This window comes from Pelodiscus sinensis, chromosome 5 (genome assembly GCF_052426305.1).
Source record: "Pelodiscus sinensis isolate ZL-2025 chromosome 5, ASM5242630v1, whole genome shotgun sequence".
In the NCBI taxonomy this organism is placed as follows: Eukaryota; Metazoa; Chordata; order Testudines; family Trionychidae; genus Pelodiscus; species Pelodiscus sinensis.
In genome coordinates, this window is record NC_143056.1 from 28848263 (window position 1) to 28856486 (window position 8224).

The window sequence follows — 8224 nt, forward strand, 5'->3', positions numbered from 1 at the left end:
CCTCTTAAGCTCACATCAACCCCTTCTCACTCTGAACCCCTGTCCCAGCTAACACTCCATAGGTCAGAACACAAAAGTATTCAAAACTCTTGGAAACCTTTCTCGGGGTCATAGTCCTTCCCACTCCACCCTGACAGCACCATTGGGCTCAGAATCCCCTTTTCTCCACAACTCTAACTCCCACTCCCATGCCCAGAACCTCCACCCTCAGCTCACGCTTGTTGCTGTATGAAAGGCAGCAGGAAAGGACTGTGGCCATAGGGAGCCCTATACTCTGATAAAACTTCAGAGAAGCCTGGAAATGCTCCTCTGTTCTCTGTCCCTTATTGCTTGTAGCCCATGTGCTGCAGGAAGTCTGGCAGCTGGAGACTGCAGAAGGTTTTACAGAAAGTAGCTAAATGGACTGCAGCCTAGACCCATGGGGCAGCTCCATGAGTCCAGCCTCACAGATCTGGAACTGTTTCAGCCCCTGCAAAATTCCCTGGGACTGCAGGTAATATCGCTCCCTGCAGTGCATCAGCCATACAACACCATGTCACTCACTGCTGTGACATTATTGGCGGAGTTTAGCTGCTTTAGATGCTAATGTCGCCTTTCACTTTTTCTCAGTGTTGCAATTCAGCAGACTCATAAGCCACCTAAACTCCCTGGGGACAGAACATCCTGAAAAGGGTTTTTGTGAGATCTGTTTAAGATACAAAGTGTTTCACTTGAGTTCTTTTCAATGAGACTGTTAACATTACTACATGGCCACAAAGGTTATGTAGTGACTAAGGGGAAGAGAGGCATGTATGTTGTATCTTCTGGATGTGAGGTTTCTGCCAGACACACACATTCATGATCCCAGCCCACTCCTCCTGGTAACTTGCCAGCTTTTACTTCTCTATGTACAGTGTCTCCCCAATCAAGTGGACCAAGTAGGAACCAAGGTGAAGACTCCATCTAGTGGGAAAACCCATTACCTAGTATCACAGACAGGTGAAGAGATACAGGCAGAATATTTCCAATGCAGTTGTCCTTTAACCTTTGTACTGACAACAGCTGGAATGTTTTAAACAGGATGTTAAGATTAGCAATTATAAGAACATTACAGATAAACCACAATAGACATTCGAATGCTTTGTATATTTTGAATGCCCCTTTCCTTTTGAGACCCAGCTTCCTCACTGCCCACCTGTGACTTGTTGCTGGCTCTCCTTCATTGTCTCCCTTTCCTGAGAACTTACTGTCTTCCTTCTATCCAAAGCCACTGTCTGCTTCACACAGATCCCACCCCCCTCCAAAGGCTTTCCAAACGCAGACTTAATTTACTAAGAGACTCTCTGTCCCAGAAAACCAATCCAGAGATCGCTGTGTTCCCGAATCTCCAAATTACCTCTCTGCAAATGAAGATTGAACACTGGGCTCACAATTCTCTACTTCTCTGACATCTCTGATTGATGGGGAATGTTACCAGTCGGTCCCTCCAATACCGGCTAATGTAATATCTCATTTTACTACCCAAACTTATCTCCTAAGCCAGTGGGTCTAAACCTGGGACAGGGTACACAGACATCTTCCAGGGAGCACTTCATTTCATCTACCAAAAGGCTGCTTAAAAAGCACTAGTGAAGCCAGTAGACATTACAATTTCATTCAATGACACTCTACCTACTCTACATTGAAATGCAAGTACAATATTTTGAAATCAAATGATTTATAATTATATGGTAAAAATAAGAGAGCAAGCAATTTTTCACTAATTGTGTGTTGTGAGACTTGTATTTTTATGTCTGATTATATAAGTTAGTTACTTTCAAGTGAGGTGACACTTGGGACACGCAAGACAAATCAGACTCCTAAAAGTGGCACAGTAGCTTGGAAAGGTTGAGAACTACTCTCCTAAGCTCTGTCCTGTAAATTCAGAAGCTCTGCCCTGCCATCAGGAATACAAATAATGGACCATTTGCAAGTCTATTAAGAATGCTTCAATTTAAAATCCAGGCCAGAGATTGCTCCTGAAATAATTCTTAGAGCAGATCTTTTAGGAAAGCATCCAATCTTGATTGAAAATTGCCAGAGATGAGGAATCCACTACAGTAAATTCTCAGTCAATTCTTCCCATTGTTAGTTACTTTCAATGATAAAAACACAATTATTATTTCCCACCTCTATTTGCCTAGCTTGAACTGTAACAGCCATTGTATCATGTCATACTTTTCTTTGTTAGAGTAAACACCCCATTATCAAATAGGGTATGTCTACACTACAGCACTATTTTGAATTAACTTAATTCAAAATAGTTAATTCAAATTAAGCTAATTCAGAATAACGCACCTGTACACAAAAATTATTTCGAAATAGCGTTTTGCTATTTCGAAATAATGTTTCCACACTGAGTGGACCCTGAACCAAAGTTAAGGCTGGCTGGAACCAGTGCTGGCAGGGCATCAGGTTAAGACTTAGTGTGCGGGGTGGCTAACTGAGCTCTGTGCTTAAAGGGACCCTACGCCCACCCCGGACAGACAGTCTTCAGGGTTCCCTGCTTGCTTGTCTACCTTGATGAGGGACAGCAAAGCAGTCCTGTCTTGGAGTGCCCTGAGTGCCCACACTTGGGACACAACAGCACTCTGCCACATGGAGCCAGAGCTGCCCCTGGGCATGCCAGTGCATCTCGTGGGATTGTTGCCATCAGCCCAGCTGCACTTGCTGCAGGCTGCCATCCGGGGGGTCCATCGGGGGCTGTCAGGATACAGGAAGCCCTGAGGGAGAGCGTCCACCCCGGGGAGCCCTCAGAGCCTCCCTGGTCCTCCCCACCGGGGGCTTGTGCCCCATTCCTCCCTCACGTCCTTCCACTTACCCCTCCCTAGCCCCCCTTCCTGATATCAAATAAAAGACACGTATGTTCAAAAATAGAAACTAGGTTTATTGAACAAAACTGGTGGGGGGGGGGTGGACCTCTGGGGAGACTGGGAAAAGGATGTGGGAGAGGGGAAGAGAGAGGGAGGGAGAAGGGAGGGGGAAACCTGGGAGGAGGGAGCTGGAAGGGGAAGCAAGGGGAAGAAGGGAGAAGGGAAGCTCAGGGCTCAGGGTTGGGGGTCTCGCCAAACTAACTTGAATTTCATGCCAACCTGCTCCTGGGTTCGTATGAGGCCTTTGGTGGCCAGGCTGGCAGTTATCTTGCCATAGACGGCAGCATTCCTCTGTCTAGTGTGGAGATCATGGATGTGTTGGGCATCCCCCCCCAAAACCTGAATAAGGTCCAGGATCTCCACCCTGGACCAGGAAGGCACCCACTTTCTCCAGCCCCTGTCAGGCTCCTGGGAGCTGGCAGACTGCTCCTGGGGAGCAGTGTATGGCTGGCTGCCAGTAGCTTGCTGGCTCATGTTTTGGGGCCTCTGGGTCAGGGGCCCCGGTGGCCACTGCTGGCTCTGGGCTGGCAGGTTTGGAGCTGGCGCAGGCACTGTGGCCAGGGTCTACTCCTTTAATGGCTCCGGGGTAAGGGAGAGGAGAGTAAGTTTTCCTGGTTGTGCCCAGAGTGGCCACTAGGGCTCCCTGGGAAGGGCTGGAGGCCCCCTATTTCGAATTGTCTACACAGCACTTAATTCGAAATAGCTATTTCAAAGTTGGCATTACTCCTCATAGAATGAGGTTTACCAAATTCGAATTAAGGGCTCCACTATTTCAAATTAAATAGTGGTTTGCATGTATAGACACTATTAAAGTTAATTTGAAATAACGGCTGTTATTTCAAATTTACTTTGCAGTGAAGACATACCCATATTGATCCACTTGCTGCTACTTATCCATTATGATCAAATCACTCCTGATGCTTCTCTTTCTTCAGCTAAATAGATTGCAGGTGTTTTATCCATCCATAAGATATGTTTTCCAATCCTCTCTAACCCTCTATTTCAACGTCCTTCCTGAATTGTGCACACCACCATTGGATAGAGAATTCCAGCAGCAGTCACACCAGTGCCAAATACAAAGATAAAAGTTCCTTTCTAGTCCTGCTGGAGATTCCCCTTGCTATGTATCCAAGGATGACATTAACCCATTTGATCACAGTGCCATGCTGGGAGGGGCTCATGTGCAGCTCATTAGCCACCAGGAAGGACCTCCCCCTCCCACCAGATCTTTTTCAGTCATTGATTCAGTGGCTGGAGAGGGCTGGGGCTGTGCCATGGCAATCAGCTTCCCTAGTGGCCAGGGAAGACTGGGCCTGCAGCACAGCAGCCTGGCACCCTGGTGGTCAGGGAAAGCTGGGCTTGCAGTGCAGCAGCCCACCTCCACAGCCGTCATGGGGAGACCGGTGCTGCGAGATGGCAGCCCAGCTCCCTGGTCACTGGGAGCCCTGGCCCTCAGCTGGGGTTACATGGGGTTTGCTGGAGGGGAAGTTGTTGAAGGGCGTGGTCTCAGGGGAAGAGGTGTGGGTTTGAATGGAAGGGGCGGGACTTTGGCTTGTCTTCCCCAGCTGGGCCTTTACCCACTATCCATGGTATGCAGATTCCTCTTATCCTAATTTAAAGCGAGATCAGGGCTTGGTTGTGCCAAGGCAATGGGATATGCCTAGAATATGATAACATGGAAAGGGAGGGGAGAGAGAGGAGCATGATCCTCTTACTCACTGCTGGGGTCAGGAAGTGCAGGGGAGAGCTATTTCGCAGTGGCCACTGGGGGCAGCCACACCACCCAGAGAGTGGCCAGTTGGGGATAGGACTCTCTCATCTTGCCTACCACTGGTAAGTGGCCTCCCTGGCTAAAACCCCTTTCCTGCCCCCTCTGCACCCTGCCGAAACACCACCAGGGCTGGGCAGCCAAGCCCCAGTCACCCCCCACGGAACCCACTGGTGCTCCCCCACCCTGCTGTCTCCACCACTGCATTGTCCAGTGTGGTCACTGTGTACCAACATGCAAAGATCCCCCTTCTCCTCCTGGGCTAGGGGAGATCTGACACACGGGAAGCCTTTATGGCCCCAAATCCTGGCCTCAACCCTGGATCCACCTCACCAACCCCAAACCCTAGCCCGGGTTGACCCCGAACCCCAGACCAAGCCCCCCACCAAGCACTGGCCCAACCCTCCCCCCCAACACCAGGCTGGCCTGGGGTATGCCATCAGGAGTCCTGCACAATCCTTCCACACTTCCCCGGGCCAACAGCACTGAGTAAGTCTTCTAGTATGGCATAAAACTGCAGTTCTTTAACTATCCAGTGATCTGAAAATATTTTACCAGACTTCTGTGTTTCTTTTGGAACAGAAAACTCTAGCTCTACATTCCTGCATTCTCTGTATCTTGTATCTATGATGTGAAAGAGGTGTTTCAGAAAATGGGTGTGATTTGTGTGTTCACTGGTAAGGCTGATGTGTCTGGAATTACTGGGAAAACTATACTGAAGGGCTGTGTCTAGACTGGCAAGATTTCTGCAAAATCATCTGCTTTTCCGGAAAAACTATGCTGTTCCCGTTCGGGCAAAAGTCTTTTTCCGGAAGACTTTTGTGTGAAAGGGCCAGTGTAGACAGCATAGTACTGTTTTCCACAAAAAAGCCCCAATCGTGAAAAAGGCGATTGGGGCTTTTTTGTGGAAAAGCGCATCTAGATTGGGACACGGACGCTTTTCCGCAAAAAGCGCTTTTGCGGAAAAGCATCCTGCCAATCTAGATGCGCTTTTCCGAAAATGCTTTTTATGGAAAACTTTTCCGTTAAAAGCATTTTCGGAAATTCATGCCAGTGTAGACGTAGCCAAGTTGTCAAAAGTAAGTTGGTAAAATAGAGATGGTGCTAAGACTTGTATTTTATCTTTGAATGTAATGGCCAAGATGCTCACTGATAGGAACATAGAGAGGATAGGGCTGCAAATTAGCATATCTTCTCGATGTAAGCATTAATTTGCCCATTATAGTTTATGCAGAGGTATTGTGAGCACATTTCATATTTTAGGACATTGTTGTAGAAGTAAATACTATCAAGATGTACAGACAAAAGTGCACAAACACACCATTGTAATGTCAACTATTATTTAGAATACTTGAAAGATCTGTAATTTCATTGAAGCGAATAGTTTTGCCACCAAGGTAGCTTGCAGCTTTTCCATGCTGTCCTGTTTTGTGAGGTTCTCATCTATGTCCTTCCATGACTCCTCCTTAAAGGATCCACTCAACGTGCTGGAGGCCTTCCTCTTGTTCTTTTTACGTGCTGTCCATCTGTTGTCTCAGTCTCGCTACATGGCCAACCCATCTCCTTTTCTGATCATACATAACTCGAATTATATCATTGACACCACTTCTTGCACACAGATTGTTGATAGTAATATGCTATAGCCATCATGCATCTTTCCATTGCTCTTTGGCTGGTTTGCAGCTTTAATTTTTTTATAAGCATTGTGTTCTAAATTTTGCAACCATACAGAATTATTGGAAGAACACTGGTGTTAGAGAGATGGGCTCTCATAGTGGTAGGAAGTTTGGGATCAACAAAAATTCTGTGTAGATTCCCAAAGACAATCCAACCTGACTTCTTCCTCCTGCTCAACTCCAGGCCCAATTCATTGTCCATCTGCTACACTTGTCTAAGATATACATCTTGATCCACTAACTCAACGGACTGTCCATTCAGCTGTGTAACATACTTCATTTAGTTTTTCATCCACTTCGTTTTTCCAGTGTGGATGGTCAGGCCCATCTCCTTTGCGTTCTTACTGATGTCATTAAGGAGGGTTTGCAATGTTTCAGGTTTTGATGCAATTAGGACAATGTAATCTGTGAAAAGGAAAATCTGATGAACCTTGCCATCAATCAGAAATCCGTCGTTCACTTAGATCTTCCGCAGGACGTTTTTGCAGAATGCTGGTAAATAACTTCAGTGAACAAACATCCCCCTGCTTTACTCCTCACTTAACTGCAATACACAAGGGGTCATCAAAAAGCATGATTTCCGCAGTTGTGTCCATCATGGAATCTTGTATGATTCTAACATACACTGGAGAGACACCCTGTGAAAGAAGAGTTCTTAAAGCTTTATTTTGTTCCACTGAGTCAAAGGCTTTTTAAAAATCAATGAACAACAAGCATAGAGGGATCTTGTACTCTCTACACCAGTGGTTTCCAAACTTTTCGGCATCACGCAAAAATGATCGGAAGAGAATATGCAAATGAGAGCATGAGAAATGCTAATGAGTGCTTCGTTTGCATTTCCTCTTCTGCAAAAATGATGCAGTGTAGATGGACACCAAGTTTCTGGTAATCACAGTCCGGGGACACCCAGATCATAGGATTGCATCCATGACCATTTTGTCTAACAGACATGGACAGACTGATCCTCCATGAACGTTCTTATTCTTTACCCAGCTCAGTCTGTGCTGATGAGATACCTCTTCTTTTATATTTCACAGAGATTAAGGGACCTCCCTCTGCCTGTGAGTTGAGAAAACAAGATAGGAGATTCATGCAACTCTATCTGTAAAACATAGTGGCGTCTAGCCTTACCAAACATACATCGAAAAAAATCCCATTGAGTTCAGTCTTCAGGTCACTCTGGTTGTGTTTACAGGTTATTCCCTGGAGCATTGATTTAAAAGTTCATCTGCAGCTGTTGCTCTGTGTCCTGTACTCAGACTATGAGCTTTGCTTCATTTTCTTGTAGGCTGTTCACAAGGCCTTGGTGGACTGATGGAAAGTAGTGGTGCAAAAGCAACTGTAAACAAAGAGCATGGGTGTTGCCTCAAGTTAAGGCATTCCTGACTGATTTGAGAGGGCGGGGAGCCAAAACCAGAGGGGCCCAGCATGCACCTCACTACTCAGACATAAAGGAATCTCTTTCTCTGGATTCCAGGGCCCCTTTTTGCCTCTTGACTGATAAACATTTCTAAAGCTGTGCTGTCATTACCTCCCCACCACGACTGAACTTTCTGATCCTCTCTGCTGGAAGTTAATGCTGATCCAAACAGCAATATGTCTGAGGGGATTTACTACCAAATGTTATTCTTGCTCCACGAGCTGCATCATGTATAGCAGCTTTTCCTGAGCATGCATGCCCCTCTTTCTATTGGGGCTCTACTAATTAAATCTTTCCATACAGACTTTCTCCACAAGTTTGGAGGAGGCAAGCAAACAGCCAGCCACTGGTACCCTCCACATGCCCCCCTGCTACGTCCTTAAATAGATATTGGCTCTATTCCTGACCATGTGAGTGAACAGTGGGCATTTGCTCCTCCATTACCAGTAAAGCTGTTTCTTCACTGTTT